Source organism: Triturus cristatus, chromosome 4_1 (assembly GCF_964204655.1).
Source record: "Triturus cristatus chromosome 4_1, aTriCri1.1, whole genome shotgun sequence".
NCBI lineage: Eukaryota > Metazoa > Chordata > Amphibia > Caudata > Salamandridae > Triturus > Triturus cristatus.
This window is the reverse complement of record NC_140585.1, coordinates 1,190,666,536-1,190,679,589: the sequence shown is the minus strand read 5'-3', so window position 1 is coordinate 1,190,679,589 and position 13,054 is coordinate 1,190,666,536. Positions and strand designations below refer to the sequence as shown.

The 13,054-nt window shown below is 45.1% G+C and overlaps 1 protein-coding gene across 2 annotated transcripts in view; it reads left to right on the top strand.

Annotated features, from left to right (window-relative positions):
• The first annotated feature begins 6,321 nt into the window (after positions 1–6,321).
• Positions 6,322–13,054, top strand: part of DHPS (deoxyhypusine synthase) — a 166,088-nt gene continuing 159,355 nt past the window's right edge. The window contains exon 1 of one of the 2 annotated variants that reach the window (XM_085654452.1): positions 6,322–6,710. The gene's annotated coding sequence lies outside the window, so the exon portion shown is untranslated. Of the gene's footprint in view, positions 6,715–13,054 lie in introns of both variants that reach the window. The other variant, XM_085654454.1, reaches the window with a different exon arrangement.

Sequence of the window (13,054 nt, the reverse complement as noted above, 5' to 3'; positions counted from 1 at the left end):
AAAATTTCACCATCAGATAAAATGGGGCTTGACTCTCCAATTACTAAGGATGAAATTTTATCCGCTATAAAATCTCTTAAAAAAAATAAATCTCCGGGTCCTGATGGTATCCCGGCGGAGTTTTATAAAGAGTTTCAGTCCCATCTTTTACCTTTACTATTTCAACTTTTTACAATGTTTGGCTCTACGGGAATTACTTCAGGTTCCTTTACTGAAGCTTTAATTATCGTTCTTCCCAAACCCGATAAAGACCCCACTCTTGTATCTAATTATCGCCCTATCTCTTTAATTAATCAAGATTGTAAATTATATGCCAAAATATTAGCCACACGATTATCTCCTGTATTAGATTCTATTATACATTCAGATCAATCTGGTTTTATGAAAAATAGACACTCTGCAAATAATACAAGAACTTTGTTACATGTCATTGAACAGGGTCATGCGTTAACTACTCCTTCAGGAATTATGGCTTTGGATGCTGAAAAAGCCTTTGATAAACTGCATTGGCAATTTTTATTTCATGCTTTATCATCATTTAACTTTGGCGACAATTTTATTTGTATGATTTCAGCTCTATACTTTGCTCCTACTGCTCGGCTATTTATTAATGGCCACGTTTCAAATCAATTCTCCCTCTTTAGAGGTACTAGACAAGGGTGTCCCCTTTCCCCACTATTGTTTTTAATTGGCATTGAACCTTTCCATACCTCTATAAGAAAATGTGATAATATTAAAGGAATTAGTATTAATGAGATTATTATTAAAACTTTAGCATATGCTGATGATGTACTTTTATTTATTAGTGACACCTTATCCTCATTTCCTTCTTTATTAGAGATTATAACAAAGTATTCTGTGGTTTCTGGCTACAAATTAAACACTAATAAAACGGAATTTTTCCCTTTAAACATTTATTGTACTCCTGATATGATATCCATGAATGAAATTGTTTGGCAAAAGAATAAATTAAAATATCTTGGTATTTTATTTTCCTCATCCATAAAATCTACAATGACTTTAAACTGTAATTTTGTCTTAGATTATATAAAAGATAAAACGTGTAAATGGGCATCACTGCACCTTTCATGGTGGGGTAGAATGGAATCTATTAAAATGAATATTGCTCCAAAAATTTTTTATACTCTTGCCATGATTCCTACTCAATTCCCATTAAAATTTTATAAAGATGTTGATAAACTTCTCTCCAAATTTCTTTGGAATAACAAATCACCTCGCATTAGCTATAAAAAATTTAAAATGTCTAAATGTAATGCTGGATTTGGTATCCAAGATTTTTTTCTTTATCACAAAGCTTTTATTTTAAAACAAAGTGCCATATGGTTTAGTCATTCCCTTTAACATAATCCACCTTCTTGGCTCCAAATTGAAAAATCTATTGTGAAGCCATTTCCATTACCAACTCTGTTAACTATGTCTAACAATTCATCATTTTTTCATAAATCTGTCATTCTCAAATCCACTAAAATGATTTTTAATGATCTAGATTCCATTTTTCTATATCCCATGTATAACACTGTTGAATTATCATTATGGTATAGCAATATCATTAAATTAAATAGGAACATTAGTTTTTGGTTTTCGTGGATTAAGGCTGGTATTTTTTATCTTAAAGACATTTATTCCAACAATACTTTTATACCGTTTGAGGATCTACAAACAAGGTTTGGTTTATCTCAATCTGATCTTATTAAATATGAATATTTAACTAATTCAATTTTAGATTCCTTTCCGCAAGCTATTCCGACTAATGTTACAGCTGACTTATCCGTTTATATTCAAACTATATCGATGACAGCTCATGGTGTCTCTATTTTATATAAAAAATTATCTAACACTCTAGGAAGTAACATAAATATGATTGCAACCTTCTGGAATAATGAACTGTCACTTACATTGTCTAATGATACATGGGAAATTATATGGATTAGAAATATATCTGGTTGGTTACCTGTCTCACTTTATCAAACCAATTCCTATATTTTATTTAATTCTTTATGGACTCCATTACGTTCATTCCAGGCTAAACTTCTTCAATCTGACACATGTTGGCATTGCAAATTACACCCTGGCTCGTTACGACATATGCTTTTTGATTGTCCTTTAATCTCAAAATTCTGGACAGAAGTTTGGGATATCATTAAAAAGTTGTTAAATATACATGATGATTTATCATATAAAATGTTAATATGTAGATCAGTTACATTATCACAACCTCTAAGTAATCTTCAATGTAGGCTTTTTGATTTTTTGATTTCTGCTGCGTTAAAATCTATTACCTTTTGTTGGAAAGATGTTTCTAAGTTATCAGTTCATGCTTGGTGGTCATGGGTTATCTTTACAAGAAGAGGTGCTCAGTTATCTTTGTCTGGGGTTAATCATAATTCTATTTCCTTTCACTCTTTTTGGATTCCTGTTGATATTTATTTTACATCGTAAAGGTATATTTCTATCTTGTACCACTTTTTACGGTTCTTATATTAATCGATATGTCATAGTAGCTCTATTTATAGCTTAAATAATAATTTGTTACTAAATGTTTCCCTCCCCACCCCTTTTTTAGTTTTATAAGAATATGACTATTTTCCTCTCTATTGAAATGAATATGAAAATGATATTGTACGTATTGTATTAGATATTTTAGCTTATTATTCTTTTTTGTATGTCTATGTTTTGGTTGTTCATTATAAAATTTCAATAAAATATTTTGAACACAAAAAAAACACAAGACCAAACAACAAAAATCCACAATACTGTAATAAAAATATGACTTTAGAATGGTAGAAATAGCTTAGTTCAAGGTAGATGGTAAATGCAACACTTTACTCTCAAAGTACCTTGGATGCGTCACGCAAAATAAAAAAAAGGTTAGCAGGGAAGGTGATGCGTCGGTTCCTTCCTTCGGGGGAGGTGATGCGTCGATTCCTTATTGCAGCGCAGGGGAGGTGATGCGTCGGTTCCTTACCGGAGAGGAGGTGATGCGTTGGTTTCTTATTGTGATCTGGTGCGACGCGACAAGATGGCGCCTCGATGCGATGCGACGATTCGGTGTGATGCGACAAAATGGTGTCTTGGATGCAATGCGACAACATGGGTGCGATGCGTGCACGCCCGATGGCTGTGCGGCAAAATCGATGATATTTGGAGCCGTGACAGGCCCTGCGACACGCTTCTCCGGTGATGCAACAGCGACCTCAGCGGCGGCGGCACGCTTCTCCGGTGATGTAATACGCTTCGTCTGCGATGCGACGGCGAACAGCTGCGTAGGCTGCAGGCTTCTTCGGCGATGCGATGGCAACTGCTGCCGCAGCGACACGATTCTCCTCGTTGCGTCGCACTTCCAGCTCCCAGCGTCAGTCTCTTGAGGTCCTGAACAGCTGCAGGCACCTCTCTGTAGGTTAGAATTCCGAGCAAGGAAATTCAGGGGGAGCTGGTGGTGAAGTCTTTGTGTCCCTGAGACTTCAGACAGGAGGCAAGCTCAGTTCAAGCCCTTGGAGATCTTCCTCAAGATGACAAAGCAAACAGCAAAGTCCTTTTCTTCTTTCCTTGGCAACAAGTAACCACTGCAGGCCCAACCCAGACAGCAAACAGCACAGGGGCAGCAATCCTCCTTCAGCTTCTCCAGTTTCTTCTCCTTGGCAAAGGTTCCTCTTTATTTCCCAGGAGTGATCTAAAGTTCTGGGGTCTGGGTCCCTCTTTTTATACACATAAATCCTTTGTCTTTGAAGGCAGAGAGTGTCTGTACCTAGTCCAAACCAATTCTGGGTGCATTCTGCCAGTGCACAACTTCTTCCTTTGCCAGTGTGGGCCAGGGTCATCAGAAGCACCACAGGAGGTGGAGCCAGCATTGTGGAAGGCAGGCACAGCCCTATTCAGGCCCAGGTGCTACTCCTCCCACCACTCCCACTGCAGATAGGTCTATTCAGCCTAGTGCTGACTCACCTTGTCTCCTGGAGCAACCCCAGCCCCTTTCACTCACAAACCAGACACGCAATACACAACCTAGCAGAGGCAAGCTGGATGGTTAGGCAAGAAAATACCTACTTTCTAAAAGTAGTATTTTCAAACACAGAATGTTAAAACCAACTTCACTAAAAGATGTAGTTTATCAGTCTGAGTTCAGGCATACTAAATTTGTTTTTCTACCATGTTCCCTGGGTCAGTTAGGATTATAAGATGTTATAATCAAACTGCCCATTCTGGCCTATGGGAACAGGTAGCCTTGCAATAGTGAAAAACTAAATTGGCTGTAATTCACTATCAGGACATGCCACACACATCAGGGTATGCCCTACCTTTCACATACAATGCACCCTGCCCTAGGGCCTACCTTAGGGGTGGCTAACATGTAGAAAAGGGAAGATTTAGGGACTGGTAAGTAGGTGCACTTACCAAGTCAAATGGCAGTCCCAGACTGCACACAGGCTCTGCAATGGCAGGCCTGAGCCATATTTTACAAGCTGCTTCTGTGGGTGGCACAATCAGGGCCGGACTGGGAATCAAAACCGGCCCTAGCAAAGTGCTCGGCCGGCCTCCCCGGGGCTTGGGGGGTGCCGCCAAGCTCTTTGCCGGGGATGGTTTTCGGCCGATTTTGTTACAGGGCCGATTTTGCAGCTATGCTGCAAAAACGGCCGTGTAACAAAGACGGCCCCCAGGGGCCCAAAACTGGCCCCCGCCCATGTGGCGCACCGGGGGATTGCCCGGTGCCCGCTATGGCCAGTCCGACCCTGGGCACAATCAGTGCTGGAAGCCCACCAGCAGCATTTGATTTACAGGCCCTGGGCACACATGGTGAACTGTACTAGGGTCTGACAAGTAAATCAAATAACCAATCATGGAATCACTAATCCATTAAATTATTTTACAATAGGGAGCACTTGCACTTTGGCACTGAACAGCAGTGGCAAAGTGACCAAAGCATCTGGACCATCAAAAACAGATGAGGCAACAGCAAAAAGTGGAAGGGAGACTCACGCCAATGGTGCCAAGTCTAGCAAATGTTAAATATACAGCAAGCCCTTATTTAAAGGTTAATTCCAGTTAAACAAAAGGTAGTAACTAGACCTTTAACTTTAGGAACACCTTTATTTTTAAAGACAGCAAACATGTAGAATACAATAGTCTTTTCAAAACTCAAACCTGTAGAACCATTTCACCTTAGTAAATCAAATTATAGCAGTGCATTCAGAAGTATTGTTTTAAAGTGTTGGTTTTCAAAAATGAATCTAGAAACGTTTATAGCCCCCCAACCCTGACAAAAATGCCATTAGTGAATACATCCAAGCACAGGAGACGCATCCTGAAGTCATGTATTTCGAGGTCCTCTTATATGTGATAATGGAAAAAAGGAGGGAAACTGAAATAAAATAATTGCCCAGGGTCACACACAAGTGGAGAAGATGGATTAATCCCAGGTTTTCTGGTTTCACATTGCGCAATTGAGTTCAGCCAGTAGATATACATGCTTCGCTTCCCCTTCAGCACTGTACATCCCCCCTCCCCCACTGGCATCAGTGCGGCCCTCCATCACATCCAAACGTTGCGGCCCCCTTGGAGAGTGTTTGTGAGTACCCATGCCTTAGATTATTTTGTGTAGGACTAGAGACTTGAAAGAGGCCTGAACCGGTGAGGCCTGGGAGTGGCGTGACCTGTAAAGCCCCAGAGACTGACTACTGGAGTCTATTGTGAGCGGTATGAGCCATTGTCTCACGTGTCCCATGCCACCTGACACCCCTGCTGGGGAGGGGACGGGGAGGTTTGAGGCTGAAACGCCACCTGTATGAGAAAGAGGAGGCTCCCTCTTTCTTTAATTCATCGTTTCTAGGCAGCAAATTAAGCCTGCCGCCTAAATATTGGTCCCCCCTCCCGCAGCATAATTCCAGTAGCCCCGACTGCCCCTCGGGCCATACATCATGTATGACGCATGCCTTTACTGTGCCAGACACCAGAGAGCTACCTATTCCTGAGGTCACACACCCCTTCACAGACTCACATGTGCCCTGTCCAGGCGCATGACGTAACCCCCATACCCCTCAGGGTCTGTGAATATCTGAGAGATGCGGGGCCCTCGGACCCCTCACTACATTCTGCGGCCCTGTCAGACAGCTCTAACATTCACTACACCTCCTTCACCGGTGTATTCCTACACACCCGTGACCCAGGCCGTCCCCACCCCTACCCTCCGCCCCACAGGTTATTCAACTATAACAAACACAATGTTCAGAACTGCCCTGGGGCAGCAGTGCGAAGGTGAAGGGTTTGGCGCCCCGCCCTCCTCTCCGCCCTCAGCGGGTGTCCGCCCTCTTTATAAAGCATCGCAGCGATGGCGCCCGTTCGAAGGAGGCCCCTGAAGAGAGGCAACACTTGGACTGAGGAGGCGCGCGCAGACGGGGAGACCTGCGCAGTGGGGACACCTGACGCGCGTGGGACCCCTGCACGGTGGGGAGCGCCTGCAAGGTGTGGTGCCCCTGCACAGAGGGGAGCGCACTCTGACTGACACCTGAACAGAGGCAACATTTGAACTGCAGGGGACACCTGCGCCCTGCACAGCGGGGAGCGCACAGAGACTGGCACCTGAACAGAGGGGACACCTGAACTTGGGCGACAACTGCACAGAAGGGGAAGGACTAGCCAGAAAGTTAAAATACCCCCCACTTGAACCATACCACTAACCTCACCAAGCACGAGAAGTGAGTAAGTCGATTGTGTTCACCCGTTCATCGTCCTTACGACCATCTTTCTTCTTTTTACCTAGCATCTTCTCCTCTTCACCCACACATCTATTATCCATACTTTCCTCCTTTCATATATATCTATACATACATCCTGTCATGATATTACCCACCAATATCTCCATGTAACCATCTTTTCACCTGTCCACCCCATTCACTAGTTATCGATCCTTTCACTCTGCCATTTATCCTTTCATCATTACACCCATCCATTTTCTCGCCTTTCCTTTAACCCTTTCTTCCTTATTCTTTTCACGTTTCCTTGCTCTCTCCTCCTGTTCTCTCCTCTGACCATCTTAAGTCTTAAGTATCTCCTTCCCTTCCTCTTTTGCTCAATTGTGTGTGCCCCTTTCTCTATTAATTACCCCATCGTCATCATTTCCTCACTTCTCTGCCTCCGTTTCCTTTGCTGTACGTGTGTCCACCCCCGCGCCCCTCTGTCATCATATTCCCTCACAAGTATTCTTTACGAGCACTTAGTCTGAAGACCTGCAGACAGAAGAAGCCCATGCACAACAAATTAGCATTTTAGTGGGACCCAGTTCCCCAGCCCATGGTGTTAGTGACAGCCCCCGCTAAAGCTGCTTAAGTGAGGGGTTCACTGCGTCACTAGACACCTGAACGGGGGGGACGGGACGCCTGGAGATTGGGGGACTCCTGAACGGCGGGGAGCGCACTGTGAGTGACACCTGAACAGAGGGGACACCTGCCTGCACGATTTCGGCTTCCTTCACTCTGTCACCCGGCGAAGAGCCGAAATCTCACGGTGGCAGGCCAGGCGATCTGGAAACCACGGCAGAGAGTGCATTTCCAGCTCGTCTTTTGAGGTTGTGCCCAGTAAGGGGTGTGAAAACACCCTATGACTTCACCAGCACCCTCAACAACCTTTTGATATCTTATTTTTCGGGGAAGAAGGGGGTCACGGGGGCTGGGGACGGGGGACGGGGGCAGAAGGCCTCGGGGTATAAGGACCCGCCACTCCTAAGCCACGGCCCCACCTCACACGGCCAATTTTGTTCTCAAGCAGAGTGGGGTACACCTGCCCTGAAAAAAACCGTGCGCAGCGGGGACACCTAAGGGGCCTGCACAGTGTCTGTCACCTACGCAGTGGGGAGCACATGCACACCGGAGCACCTGCCCGGAAGGCCTTTACAAACAAGACGTTTTAAGGCATGGGCAAAGTGGGCCCTGGCCCAGGGCACCGGCCTTTCAGGGGGCCCCTGGTAGAGCCAGCTATGTTCTGCAGAGAGTCTTGCTCTGGAAACCTTAAATCATTTTTAAACAGATGGTTTTAAATACCGTTTTCCTTAAATGTATTTTTAATGTTTGTGATGTGTGAGAATATATTACAGCTATTTTGCAGGAAAATGTGTTTATGTTTCATGCAAGATCTATCAAAAAAAGTTTCTTTTAGATCAAAACAGGACCTCACATATGAGAAATGGGAGGGTCACAGGGATTATTTGCAGTAACATTAGTGAGCTGCTGCTGTGGTACAATATTGAATACACAAGCCACTATTCGTCAATATTAGATGTAAACACGTTTATAATTTGCACCATTGTGCCTGTGCACAGTCAGAGACCTGGCCAAAGAGGGCATACAAGCTGAAGTTTGATCATAAACTCACAGCTGTTCTGCACAAGGGCCCCCAAAATACGATTGGCCCAGGGCCCCCCAAAATCCTTAGGATGTCCCTGAGTACTGCAAGTGCAATAGGGCCTCCCAGCACCATACCGCACCACCAGCCGGCGCCCCTGGGCACCACCGGAGCTACCAAGCCCAAACGGAACAGGTAAGTACCCAGAACGCCTCCGCTGTAAAATAACGGGAAGGAAAGACTGGTAGGGTTGGGGCACGAGAATGTATCTGACTGGTTATTTTCGACAATAACGAATACTGTATGTTGGTGGTTCAGGCGCAGGGCTTTTTAGTTGGATTTCTGTTGTTGCTATTAGGTTGGTGAGCGCAAGTCGGTGGCGGGGTCTACTACCAGCTGCCTCCCAGACCTCCTGGTACCTAGAATGTAGGGTAACACACTGTAAAGTCCTTCACCCCTCCCTCTCTCCTGACTGTCTCACACACTTAGGTCTGCTTCATTCAAAATCAATGTAAACATAAAACAACACAATGTGGTTCGAACCTCATGAATGCAAATTGATGCACAGCAAATCCCTGAATGCCTGATCCCAGGTAAATTATTGAAAGTGCTACCCTGCGAGGAACACAGTGCTTGGTACACTCCGAAATATCCAATTTAAGAGTAATCCGCAGTTCTGCCGGAGGTCTGGCACACTAAGAACCAATGAGGAAACACCATACCTGCCAATTAAGACAGAAATGTCACAGCGTGAGGAGAGGGCGGGGCCCTGGAGGGGCATGGCCTCGTGCTGCCCGAAGCACCAGAGAGGCACTTTTGCCCTCGGCCCCAATCACCCTCCTCCAAAACTGGTGCCCACGTCTTGGGGTGTTTTCACACCCCTTAATAACTCGGCAGTTCAAAGCCTCGGGAAACGTGCTGGAAATCCACTATTTACAGTGGTTTTCAGCTCGTTTTTCCTGCGGCAGTGTGATATCGGCTCCTCATCGGGAGACCCTGTGATGGGAGCCGATATGGTGTGTCACACTGTGGCACAGTATGAGTTGACAGGTATGAAACACTACTGGCTGCTGCTTTTTCCCAGAGTAGACCGGGGACACGAGTGTCTAGCTGGCACAGTACTATACTTAGAAACATTGGGGGATTTGTGCTAGAAAGTGGCGGAGCGTGTTGTTAGCCTCCTTGGCTTCACGCTGTGCTCCGCCACTTCGGAAATGCAAGGCTGCACCATATTTACAAGAATGTGGTGCAGCCTCATGTTACCCCCTGCGATGGCGCTAAGTTTAACAACTTAGCGTAAACGCAGGCACCCTTACACCAGAGTGCACCCCACCCTCCATTGGCCCCCACCATTCAACCTGAAGTTCATGCATATCTGTGAGGTATGGGAGTCACAGGGGACCTCACCAAATTCTGCAGGAGCGGTGGGCATCGGTGACGTGAAGGAAATTGATGCCCCCCCCCATGTGTTGGGGGGGGGGGGCACTGACTCTCCCATATCTCTCAGATATACATTGGCCTTGGGATTAATGGAGTCCCCATGAAGTGTTGGGGGCCCCTTGAAGGGTTGGTTTTCCTCGTGTGCCACTGGGGCCTATCATTTTATGCTGCGCCATTGCATATTATCTTGATGTCTCCACGACAATTGTTCGTATATGCAGATTGCATGTACTATTCCTTTTCACTCTACTTACCTCTACCCCCCCCCCCCCCCCCCAAGTAGGTTAATGAGGGAACACCTCTCTTCTACTCGCATCTCCATAAAATGGGACAGTCAGTGTAAGAACATGTCAGCTTTAGGGACGGTCAAGCCACCAAATAGGGGCAGTTGGGGGAGGAGGGGGCGTATTTGATGGAAAACTGTCAAATCTCATTAGTTTGCCTCTCTTGATTCAATGCCTCGCACAGTCACCATTTTGATTCAAGCGATGGGCTTTTTGTGTTTCAACAAAATGCCTGTATATTCGTCAACCGCACGCCTGTTGTGCTTGAAATAATGATTATTTTTAGCTGGCCTGCAGATAAGTGGTCGACCTCGACCTTGGAAAAAGGAAAGGCGGACTCGAGCCCTTTGGGTGTTTAACTTAAGTACTGAAAGCTACACACAGCGCACTACAGTCGATGCACTAACTCACCATGCTACTGCGCCACAAAGATGTGGACGCTTAGCCTGTAGGTCACCCACATAAGTCTGCAGTATATGTATTAACTCACTAAGCGATGCCTCACGCATTTCAACATTAAACCTGAAGTTTATACTCTTATGCTTGCAATATGTTCTTTAAGTCACTAACCTGTCGCCAGTATTTTAACATATAACCTTCAGCTTATACACGTATCTCTGCAGCAGGTGCACTAACCCACGGCTCAGATTTGAATCTGTGGCCTGTGGGCTACTCACAGATCTTTGCAGTGACTGAAATAACAATAACATTAATTTGCCATGTTTAGACGGAGCAATCTCTATTTGCGCGCAAACAACCGCGGCACGTGTAAAAACCCGGTGAGCTACTTTACCGGGTTTTTAGCCTAAAACTCTAAGGGCTATTCAGGGATCTTTGCAATACGTGCATGAAATCCACTCAGCCACTCCAGGAGGACTGAACCCGGAACACTATGATCACAGACATCTTTGCAGGAGGTGCATCAACCCGCTGATCAGTGTTACCAAGTATGGAATCTGTGAGCTGCATATAACACACAGGCCTCTGCAGCAGGCACACACACCAACCGAGCTATGATACACAATGTCACACAGTGCTTACATAATACAACCGCTGTGCTTAGACAGTCTTCAATTTCTCTACACCTTACTGCTCACAATCGTTTACTCTCACAATACCATGGTTGTAGGCAAGGGTGCCTCGTACAATCACTCAGGAATCACCCGGAATGGTGCCTGGAAAATACAAAATCTATCAGTGCCGTCCAAGGCGAGCTCTGTGTCTCATCTTTCTATGCCCTCGTTGCCCTACAACCAGGAGTAGCATCTTTTGTTCACTTGGGTAACGTGATATCAGCGCCTTGAGGCTCTGGGGAGTCAGTGCCAGGTAAAAGATCCCTGTATTGTTCACCGTTGTCATTGAAGTGAGAGGCAGTGATTAAAATGTAAGTGAGCTGTTGGGAAAAGGTAGACGGACCAAGCCTCCCTGAGCCTAAAAGAAGCCTCCCTTATTAGTGAATAATTTCCTTGACGCTCATTGTGATCTTTAAACGACCGGAAATTGATATCATTACAAAACATCTTCAAAAACTTGGACTTTGCGCTGACTCTTCCTGCAATGACTCTGGAATGTGGCAATGACGCCATTTCCTGGCCCAGCGAGTGACCGTTGGGCAGGGTTCTTGGTAGATACTCTTGGTAACCCCAGGACTACTGTTGGGTCTGCCAGATATTGGTGCACTGTTGTTCTGTGGGTGGCTAGCAGGCAGCTAGGCAAGGCTCAATCTGCAAACTTGACTCTTCAAGGGTAATGAGACATAGTAATAACATTTAATAAAAGGTCAAATCCAGCCTGAACTATACTTTCGAAAACAACGCCCTGTATTTACGGCAGAGAAGGGTTTGACGGTTATAATGATGGTCTTACAAGAAGAGCAGAAGGCTGTAGCACTCTCTGGAGTCGAGCTACAGCCTAACTTTTATAGTGCTTAGATGAAAAAATGTTACAACCATTTGTCCTACATGCAAAGGCCCATGAGGGTTACGTAAACTCCAGATGCCTTCAGGTTTATACTGCAAATTCAGTTACCACTCTCAAATTGACGAACTAGACCCTAGATAGGGGCTACAAGAATGTATGTGGTGTGTAATGTAGGTCCAGGTGGACTCAATTTGTGTGAGGTATCACAGTAATCACCGCACTGCAAATAATTCCTAGGTGGATGTGTTGTATGTATGGTCGTATATGGCTATCCAGGGGTGCAGCAGGTGCAGTGGCACAGGGCGAGGGGCCAGCTTCACCTCAATTAGTGTCTGGTTTGTCATAACCAGACCAGATGATGGGTGGTCCATATTCTTTGCTTGCACAAGAGCACATGGTATTCTAGCTTCACCACTGTGGATAACCTAAACATTTGGTGTGGATCTGAAAACTCCAGAACTTTTAGAGGACCCTGTGTATGAATCCCTGCCTGCCCTTCGCCCCATTTGTCACAGCGCACACGTTTGGTCATGGTAGCTCAGTCTTCGTCAGCCGAGGGTGTTGCAGTACCAGTGGTTGGCCATGTGTGCTGCTGGACTCACACCAATTCTGTGCTTGAGTAATTTACTAAGGTTTTTCTTTGGCTCTAATAACTTTAGTATGAGGAATTTGTGAATAGAAATGGGCATACTCTTTTGTGGGTAGGTGCATGTCTCGCCCTAACTGTGTCCGTACTCCTTCCCAAACCATTCCCATTTAGTAGTAAGTATGACCCTTTTCCAGCCACTCCCCTTGTTTCCTCCCACATTTACTACTAAGTAGTACACTTACATGTGTGAGGATCTCCCCATAGAAATGGTAAGAGATGGGGAGGTGGAGATTTACGCTTGTAGGTTTGTAAATAGCATTTTGTAGTTCTTCTGTAGTACTATTGAAGTACTGGTAAATAGTCTATATAATTCAGTTTGTGAATTGGCCCCTCTGAATACAAGTTTCTTGTCACTGTAATTTAGACAGCTGGGGGTTCTTTGAATGTATACGTCCTCTTGGAATACTTT